Consider the following 10,051-nt stretch of genomic DNA (forward strand, 5'->3'; position numbering starts at 1 on the left):
ATACTAAAGGCTTTTGAGCGTATTGCTTTGGAGAAAAAGCAAGTTAAGGCAAGTATAATATGAGGCTCCTTGTTACCTATTCACTTTAATGCAATCTCAATTCATATGCATATGTTAATGAACCACTTGGAGTCTATTTACCTTGATATTGATTATCGTGTCCTTGATTTACCTATGGGTTTTGCATGTGGGTAGTATGCTCAGTTTGCTCCAACTAATATTGACTAAAGAATACAATTAAAGATATATGTAACATGGTATTAAAAGATGCTTTTTGGCAACATGGATAGAAGGGGGCTAGAGCATTGGGCCTTTTTGGGTGCTCTAGTCTGCCCTCCGTAAGGACTGAATCTTAAAGCGGCAGCCCAGGACTTACCGTATAGCCACGAGAACTACATGGCTCTAGTCTTAGCCTAGTATCTTGATCTGTTCTAGTTCAGTCAGCAGCTTACCGAAAGGGCAAGAGGGGGGCACTAGTTGGTATGTTTCATTTCCTGCCAGGGTGTGTACCATGCTAGCGACCATGAGTGCCACTCCTAGGAGGAGGACTGCATATGGCTAGACGGCTGAAACCTTAGCGGCTGCTACTTATTAGAACGACTGGTGAAAAGCTTCATAGTGATCCATGCCGACTTATCTTGGAAGTGAGTCAAGATGCTGATCACCTCGGGCAAAGGACAATCTTGGCTCATGGTGAAAGTGTACAAACTCTATAGAGTATAAAACTGATATATCAGCCATGCTCACGGACACAAGCGGCCTAGATCCTTTTCGAGATAGATGGTTCTATGGATGGTTTGGGATATGATCAACCTTGATGTTAAATATACTTCCACCTTGGGAGCTTAAGCATAACCTAGCAACATAGGTTTAACAAATAAAATAAGACCAACTAAAAGTGTTTACCGTAGTTCAACCGTGTCTAGCCTTTTGAGCCTTGTATCCCCTCATGTTATACTTGTTGAGTATGGTGCACTCACACTTGCTTTACAATCAACAAAAATCCTAGATGGGTACCAGATGGTGGATCAAGTGAAGAGTTTCTTGTGGAGTCCATGAGTACTAGGTGAGTGTTTCCCCCAGTCAACCATCCCTATGGAGTATGGAGTCCCAAAGAAAAGATTAAGAATAGTTTCCGCTATGCTTCTGTAATAGTTGTAAGTCCTGTTGTAATTATGTTTGATATATAATAAAGCATTGTTCTTGATATTCTCCATATTTGTCGCTATATGTGTCATGTGGACATCCTAGGCACACATATAGTTAGTGCTTGGTATTCTTCGGAAAACCGGGTGCGACATGCATGCATTGCGAGCGCAGAGTGGTGGTGACACGGTGGTCCTAGCAGGTGGCGTGGAGGTGGGATGAGGCGTTTAGGGGCTAGTCAAAGTGTGACTCGTGCATTTGCATCTTGGCACCTGGGAGTGGCGAGCTCTTCAGCCCCCACCGGTCTACGTGTCTACGGCTCGCGTGGTAGCTATCTGGCAGCAGCAGCAGCACGGACACATGCTCTTGAGGGGTTCGAATGCCGTGGCCTGGCCTATAAGAAGAGGTGGCGTAGCTCGGCAAGGGGCTACTCCGTAGGGGCTACCTTATTCCATCCCGAAGCATCCTGTGGTGGTCGGCGTTGGTCAAGTTGACGACGGTTTTGAGGACCAGTGTTGTGTCTAATTGAACTATGTTGGCAGTGCATCTTGGTTGCGGTAGCGACTGCTCGCCTACGGCGGCTCACCATGGCTGTGGCCATAGCCGATGGCCTCACTAGGCGATGGTCAGTTTCGGCGGGGTCATGGTGGTTCCTATGCTTGGTGAGGTACTTTGGGTATAATGGTGGCAACATCGTATAGCTTCTGCTACCTATGGAGTACCGCGAAAGAGTTTGGTTGTGGCACTTGGCACAAGTGGATAGTGGTGTGGCGGGTTTCCTCTAGAGGTGATCTACAATGGTTTGGTATCTGTTAGTTGGTTGCGGTCTATATTGACCGGCGCGGTTGTGGCTAGCCACACATGCTAGTGGTTGGCTCATCGCCGTTGCGACAACCTACAGATGGTGGCTCAGTTGAAGACAGCGGCTATGGAGGATGCTTGTGGTTTCCCTAGAAGCTTGGTAGGCATTGACATGCAACAGCATTGGTGGTGCCCTTTTCATGATGCAAGAACAAGATGTGGCTTCTCATGGTGGCTGGTGCCATGTAGGATGGAGACGACCCTTATGGGACTGAGGCGACGACGCCAGGTTGAAAGGTCCTAATGGCTAGAGGGGGGGGGGTGAATAGCCTAATAAAAATTTCTACAACAACACTTAACAAAATGGTTAGACAATTATGAGGCGTAGCAAGTGTTGCACTAGCCTACTCAAAATGCAAGCCACCTACCACAATTCTAGTTTAGATAGTGTCTATTCACACAATAGCTATGACACTATCCTATGTTAGTGTGCTCTCAAAGGCTAACTAAAGAGCCACACCAACCAAGCAAGCAAGCTCTCACAACTAGCTACACTAAAGAGCTTGTCAACTATTTTGCGGTAAAGTAAAGAGAGTGATCAAGAAGGTTATACCGCCGTGTAGATGAAGAAACCAATCAATCACAAGGATAAGTAACAATGAAGACCAATCACCTTGAAATCAATGATGAACACAATGATTTTTACCGAGGTTCACTTGCTTGCCGGCAAGCTAGTCCTCGTTGTAGCGATTCACTCACTTGGAGGTTCACGCGCTAATTGGCTTCACACGCCAAACCCTCAATAGGGTGCCGCACAACCAACATAAGATGAGGATCACACAAGCCATGAGCAATCCACTAGAGTACCTTTTGGCTCTCCGCCAGGGAAAGGTCAAGAACCCCTCACAATCACCACGATCGAAGTCGAAGATAGTCACCGCCCCCCCGACTCAACGATTCTCGCTGCTCCAAGCTGTCTAGGTGGCGGCAACCACCAAGAGTAATAAGCAAAACCCACAGCGAAACACGAGCACCAAGTGCCTCTAGATACAAACACTCAAGCAATGCACTTGGATTCTCTCCCAATCTCACAAAGATGATGAATCAATGATGGAGATGAGTGGGAGGGCTTTGGCTAAGCTCACAAGGTTGCTATGTCAATGAAAATGGCCAAAAGTTTTTGAGCTTCAACTGGCCATGGGGCTTAAATAGAATCCCCCATGAAATAGAGCCGTTGTACCCTTTCACTGGGCACAACGCGGGATGACCGGACGCTGGCCCTCAGTGTCCGGTCACGTGATTCACGCCACATGTCCCCTACTTCAAATACTGTTCGTTAGATTTCAACGGTCATCAGTTAACCGGACGCGTCAGTTAGAAAGTGACCAGACGCTGGACCTTAGATTCCGGTCAGACGATGTCTCCTCTGTGCGCCTCATGTCAGCGTATGTCAGCACTGACCGGACGCACCCTTCTAGCGTCCGGTCGTAGAGCGACCCAGCATCTGGTCGTTTGACCGACGCCAACATCTTCGCTGATGACAACCCTTTCACAAAGATATGAATTGAACTTCAATTGAATCCATGTTGCTTGCCCAAGCATATTTATAATGTGTAAAAGAATATGGACAAGTTTCATGAACCCTAAATAGTAGCAATTGCTCCCCCTACATATGTGCTAAGAGTTTGGATTGTAGCTTGCACATATGCTTAGATAGGAAAAGTAGGAGACAATGTCTACCAAATGATGCTAAGGTATAAAAGATGGACCTTTAAAGCATGATACCAATCAGAGTGCACCATTATACCATCCTTAGCATCATGGTTAGTTCAATACCACTTGGAAACATACTTTAAAAAGATACCAATTGTAAAATTTTACTTGGAAATAAAAGTTATCTAGTGATTTCATTTCATCATACAATCTTACAACTAGCATACATCACACAAGCATGGATATTTTAAATTTAGAACTTGTGCCATGCAAGCAAACATATGAAATGCACATTCAAATGCACCATACAACTTCATGAGCTTGCTCCCCCTACTTGCGTGCTCAAAATTTTAATTTATTCCTTTCCTTTGTCATATTTCTCCCCTTATGTCGAGTTCTCCCCCTATCACTATCTTTTCACTTATCTTTGTGCACTATCTCTCCCCGTTTATCTTTGTTTCACTTATATCTTTGTTTCTCTCCCTCTTTGTCATCAATGACCACAAAGACTTAAAACATAGATAGTACCACTTGTAGGGTCGAGATTATCAATGTCAATCAATGGGGTGAGGATCATTTTTCAAATTTGGTCCAATCTAGATCATTTACCAAAGATATTTAACTCGATTTGATCCAAGGACAAGCTTCTTCACACCTCTAAATTAGGGTTATCTTGTACCATGTTGAGTTAAATACTTAGAGTTTATTTTCTAGATTAAACACTAGGTTTACAAGCCCACAAACATGTCATATGCTATCACTAGATCAAGTCAAGCATAGAGGCAATAGTGATACCATATAAACATCAAATTCATTTGATTTTCATGAATGAGCCTAATAAACTAGAACCACTTGAAAGGTCCTAATGAGATTAAAAATTTGACTAGATGCACTAAACATGTCCTTAGCAAGGATGTATGTCATGCCAATCAACTTTTACCTTGAATAGCTCGAAGGAGAGGCATGTCATATTAGTGGAGGTGCATCAACACATATTTGAGAAATCCAATATGTTCAACTCATTCCTTAGCTTGCAAAACCTTTTCTCATCCAATGGCTTGGTGAATATGTCGGCAAGTTGATCTTAGTGCCTACACTCTCAATGCAAATGTCCCCTTTTTGTTGGTGATCTCTTATGAAGTGGTGGCGGACATCAATGTGCTTTGTTCTTGCATGTTGAACCGGATTGTTGGTCAACTTGATTGCACTCTCATTGTCATATAGCAATGGCACTTTCTTGAACTTGATTCCAAAGTCACTCAAAGTGGCCTTCATCCAAAGTACTTGTGCACAACAACTACCGGCGGATATGTATTCGGCTTCGGCGATTGATAATGCAACACTATTTTGCTTCTTTGATGACCATGAAACAAGTGATCTTCCTAACAATTGACATGTGCCCGAGGTGCTCTTCTTTTCAACCTTGCATCCCGCATAATCCGAGTCAGAGTAACCAACTAGCTCAAACTTTGCTCCTTTGGGATACCACAAACCAACATTTGGTGTATGCTTCAAGTACCTCAATATTCTCTTTGTAGCCTTCAAATGGCTTTCTCTTGGTGAGGCTTGAAATCTTGCACACATGCATACACTAAACATGACATCTGGCCTTGATGCGGTCACATAGAGTAGGCTTCCAATCATAGACCGATACAATTTTTGATCCACCATGTTTCCACTTGCATCACTATCCAAGTTGCCATTGGTTCCCATTGGTGTGTTAATGACTTTGCTATCAATCATGCCAAACTTCTTGATCATGTCCTCGATGTACTTGCCTTGACTTACAAATGTACCATACTTCAGTTGCTTGATTTGAAGACCAAAGAAGTAACTCAACTCTCCAATCATGGACATCTCAAACTCATTAGCCATCATTTTTCCAAACTCATCACAAAAATCTTGATTAGTTGATCCAAATATAATGTCATCAACATATATTTGCAACACAAATAGATCTTTTCCAATCTTCTTGATGAAAAGAGTGATGTCAACCTTGCCCATTGTGAACCCTTTAGAGAGTAGAAAATCCCTCAATCTCTCATACCATGCTCTAGGTGCTTGCTTCAAACCATACAATGTTTTCTTCAACTTGTACACATGGTTGGGCTTCTTATCATCTTCAAAACCGGGAGGTTGCTCAACATATACTTCTTCATTGATGTAGCCATTGAGAAATGCACTCTTAACATCCATTTGATAGAGCTTTATGTTGTGGGCACAAGCATAGGATAGCAAGATTCTAATTGCTTCCAATCTAGCAACCGGGGCATATGTTTCTCCAAAGTCAAGACCTTCAACTTGTATATAGCCTTGTGCTACCAATCTTACTTTGTTTCTTACAACTATCCCATCTTGATCTTGTTTGTTTCTAAAGACCCATTTGGTTCCAATCACATTGTGTTCCTTTGGTCTTTCTATCAACTCCCATACTTGATTTCTTGTGAAGTTATTCAATTCTTCATGCATAGCATTCACCCAATCAACATCCTTCAATACTTCATTTATCTTCTTTAGTTCAATGGATGACACAAATGAGAAATGCTCACAAAATAATGCCAATCTTGATCTTGTTTGTACACCTCTAGAAATATCATCAATGATAGTGTCCAATGGATGATCTCTTGCAACATTGGTTGGTTGGAGGATTGGAACTTGATTGCTTGCACTTGCTTGATCATTGGGTTGAGATGATGTACTAGCCACTTGATCTTGTTCATTGTCATGAGAGCCACTTGCACTAACTTGATTTGTATCATCTTGCACATTTGAGTTAGAGAGCACTTGCACTTGATCATCTTCATCATCATTCACTTGCCTAGGCCTCAATTCACCAATATCCATGTTCTTCATAGCATTTGAAAGTTGAATGCCTCTAACATCTTCCAAGGTCTCATTCTGTACTTGTGAACCCTTGGTTTCATCAAATTCAATATCATGAACTTCCTCAAGAGTAACACTATCCAAATTCCAAACTCTATATGCTTTGCTTGTAGTGGAATAACCAAGTAGGAATCATTCATCACATTTCTTGTCAAACTTGCCCAATCTAGTGCCTTTCTTCAAGATATAGCATTTGCAACCAAAGACCCAAAAATATGCAATGTTGGGCTTTCTACCATTCAAGAGCTCATATGGTGTCTTCTCTTTCAATGGGTAACAATAGAGGTGGTTGCTACAATAGCAAGCCGTGTTGATAGCTTCGGCCCAAAAAGATTGACTCGCATTGTACTCACTAAGCATAAACCTTGCCATATCAATGGGTGTTCTATTCTTCCTCTCAACAAGGCCATTTGATTGAGATGTGTATTTGGGCGAGAATTGATGTCTAATTCCAAATTCATCACACAACTCATCAATTCTAGTGTTCTTGAACTCACTACCTATTGATGTTTCACCACCGATAGCCTTCCACGGGGGTCCCCGGGGCAGTATGTTCGGGCTTCAGCGTATGCAGAACTCGATGGTAAACGCAAGAGACAGTCGATTTATCTTGGTTCGAACCCTCGATCTTTAATCGAGTAATAGCCCTACGTCTAGTCGGCGTTAGCCTTTGCGTTGGATTGATTGTAAAGTGTTGTGCTGTACAATTCGCCGTGACCTGACCTCCGATCTAGGATCCTTGCCCTCCTTTATATAGTCCTGGAGGCAAGAGACCTAGTCGGTTTACAATGTAGAAGTCCTATTAGGATTACAGGGTACCACTAGTACTAGGTTTACCGTCGAGTTCTGCATACACTGAAGCCTGAACATACTGACCCGGGGACCCCCGTGGCAGGATATCAGTGGTGAAACATCGACAGCTGGCGTGCCAGGTAGGGGCTTTCGGCGAATTTGCATCCGAGAGCTCGACGGACCTCGTCACCAAGATCAATCTACTTGGCACGGCATGGTTGCTGTTATGTGCCAACAATCACAACTCGCTGGCTCGGCACGATTCTCCAAAATACAAGATCGATCTACTCAACGAGAGAAGTCGCGGGTCCCTATACAAGTTGAATCCAGCGTAATGATGCTCCATACAAGATCAATCGGTGGATCAGCGCGCGTCTGCGTCGAGTTCAAGTCACGGTCTCCCACACTCGCTTGTCCGTCGAGTTCAAAGGCATCTATTGAGGTAGTCCGCTTTTTGCTCGAGGCCAAGCGCTGAAAAGCGTGTCACAAGCGGACAGTAACTCAGCAGTCCGAAGCGGAGAACAACTCAAGATCAAAGCGGTGGTGTCAGCTGGCCTATTGTATCTGTCAGAAAGTGCGTTGCCGCAACCCAAAAGGGAGCCTTCAAGACCATGGCAACCAATTGTTCCCCACCGCTGCAGGTCAAATTAATGGAATTTGACTACGTACACTTCAAAAAGGCACCAGAAGGTTATGAATCATCCGGGCCTATGGGATCAAAGCCACAAGCTACACTGCCACAGCATGTTCAAGCAATCAAGCAACTAAAGGCTGCTCTACCAGAAATTTGTATCAAGTTGGCAGCATCGACATCCGGGCACAAACTATCTCGTCAACGACTACTTCGATTTTGCAAAGACAACTCGTCGACTACTCATCTCAACTAGAAAACTAGCTGGGGGCAGGCTTGACACCATCGGCAACTAGTCGGAATCGACTCCGACTGGTCAAGCTTCATTGACGACCGCCACGGCTTCGTCGACAATCATTCACGAATCAAGCTAAGTCATGGTTTAATATTTTTTCAAATATTCTTTAATCATCATATATCTCTGGATATTATCCATATGCCTCCGTGGCTCTACTACAGTTGTATCCCCGACTACTCGAGTCTTCTCTTAACAGTTGTTAATTTACCTAGGTTGCTGAGGCTTAATCCATGAAGCCTACTCGTCGGAAAGGTGCGAGAGGTGTTTAAACATAACAGGCTACCTACCTAGGGAAATTACCAGGCCTTATAAGAGCAAGACGTGAAAAAATTTAATATGCATTTTATAATATCTTCTCTTAACGGTTGTTAATTTACCTAGGTTGCTGAGGCCTTAATCCATGAAGCCTACGCACCGAAAAGGCGCAAGAGGTGTTTAAACGTAACAGGCTACCTACCTAGGGAAATTACATGGTCTTGTAAGAGCAAGACATGAAAAAATTTAATATGCATTTTATAATGTCTTCTCTTAAATGGTTGTTAATTTACCTAGGTTGCTGAGGCCTTAATCCATGAAGCCTACTCGCCAGAAAGGTGCGAGAGGTGTTTAAATGTAACAGGCTACCTACCTAGGGAAATTACATAGCCTAGTAAGAGCAAGACGTAAAAAAATTTTAATATGCATTTTATAATACTGGGACATACTTCCAACTTGATATCTTGTGTATCAATTATTACATACTTTCATATGGTTACTTTGTAGGGAACCATTTTCTGGACCACGTCATCAAGTAAGGAGCTCGCCCACCATAGGCTGCCTTACTTGGCCACTATTTCGTTGGGTGAGACACATGCTCTGCGCTGTCTTACTCGGTTGCTGCTCTACAAGTCGCTAGGATGTCCGACTACTTGGCCACGGTGATCGACTACTCGGTTGGGGTGATCAACTACTCGACAGCTAAGGCCGACCTTGTTGCGGTGATTTGGAAATTCTAAGGTGGGGGTGATACGGGGTCTCTGGTGAGGGGACTGCACACCCAAGGCCTTTTGACGGATTATCCAGGTTGCCTTACTCAGATCGGATCATGGTCGAACGACGGACTATCAAGGCTGACTTTTGCGTCAGCAAGATGAGCACAAATATGAGGATGCACATGCATGTTTATACGTGCTTTCATTACTCAAGTGAAACAAAGGAAGAGGCACGGCATCCTCGAATAGAAAGCAGGCTACTTGAGAATATGACAAAAGATCCTATATCCGAGTTCTTCTTGAATCAAAAGAACCTGGATATGTGCTCGGGGGCTATAGGGTACATATCCTCAGAAGAGATTTTTAGTTTTTCCAATGATAATGATTCAAGACCCTCCAACTCTTTGTTCCAAATAGCAAGAGGCTCGGGGGCTACACTCAGTGAGTGCACTTTTTCTTTGAAAGAGCGCACGTCACTCAAAAGAATTCTTCAAGACAGGACCACTTCAAGGCTTCACGTCGAAAGAACCCGGACCAAGCTTGATTCACCAGGCAAAGCCTAGGAAACAAGGAGGCTTTCGAGTTCAACCATGAAATGCTCGGGGGCTTGTCGTTGCGGGAACCATGGGGTACCTCGCAAGGAAAAGAGAAGATCTAGTTTGACTAGGATTCCTCCCATGTAATCCTAGTCAAACTAGATCTTCTCTTTGAATGCCTTTGACAAATGATTTGAATGTTGCAAATACATCACTTTTGTTCAAACTCATTGTGAATGCCTTTGACAAATGATTTGAATGTTGCAAATACATCACTTTT

Source organism: Miscanthus floridulus, chromosome 16, assembly GCF_019320115.1.
Source record: "Miscanthus floridulus cultivar M001 chromosome 16, ASM1932011v1, whole genome shotgun sequence".
Lineage (NCBI taxonomy): Eukaryota > Viridiplantae > Streptophyta > Magnoliopsida > Poales > Poaceae > Miscanthus > Miscanthus floridulus.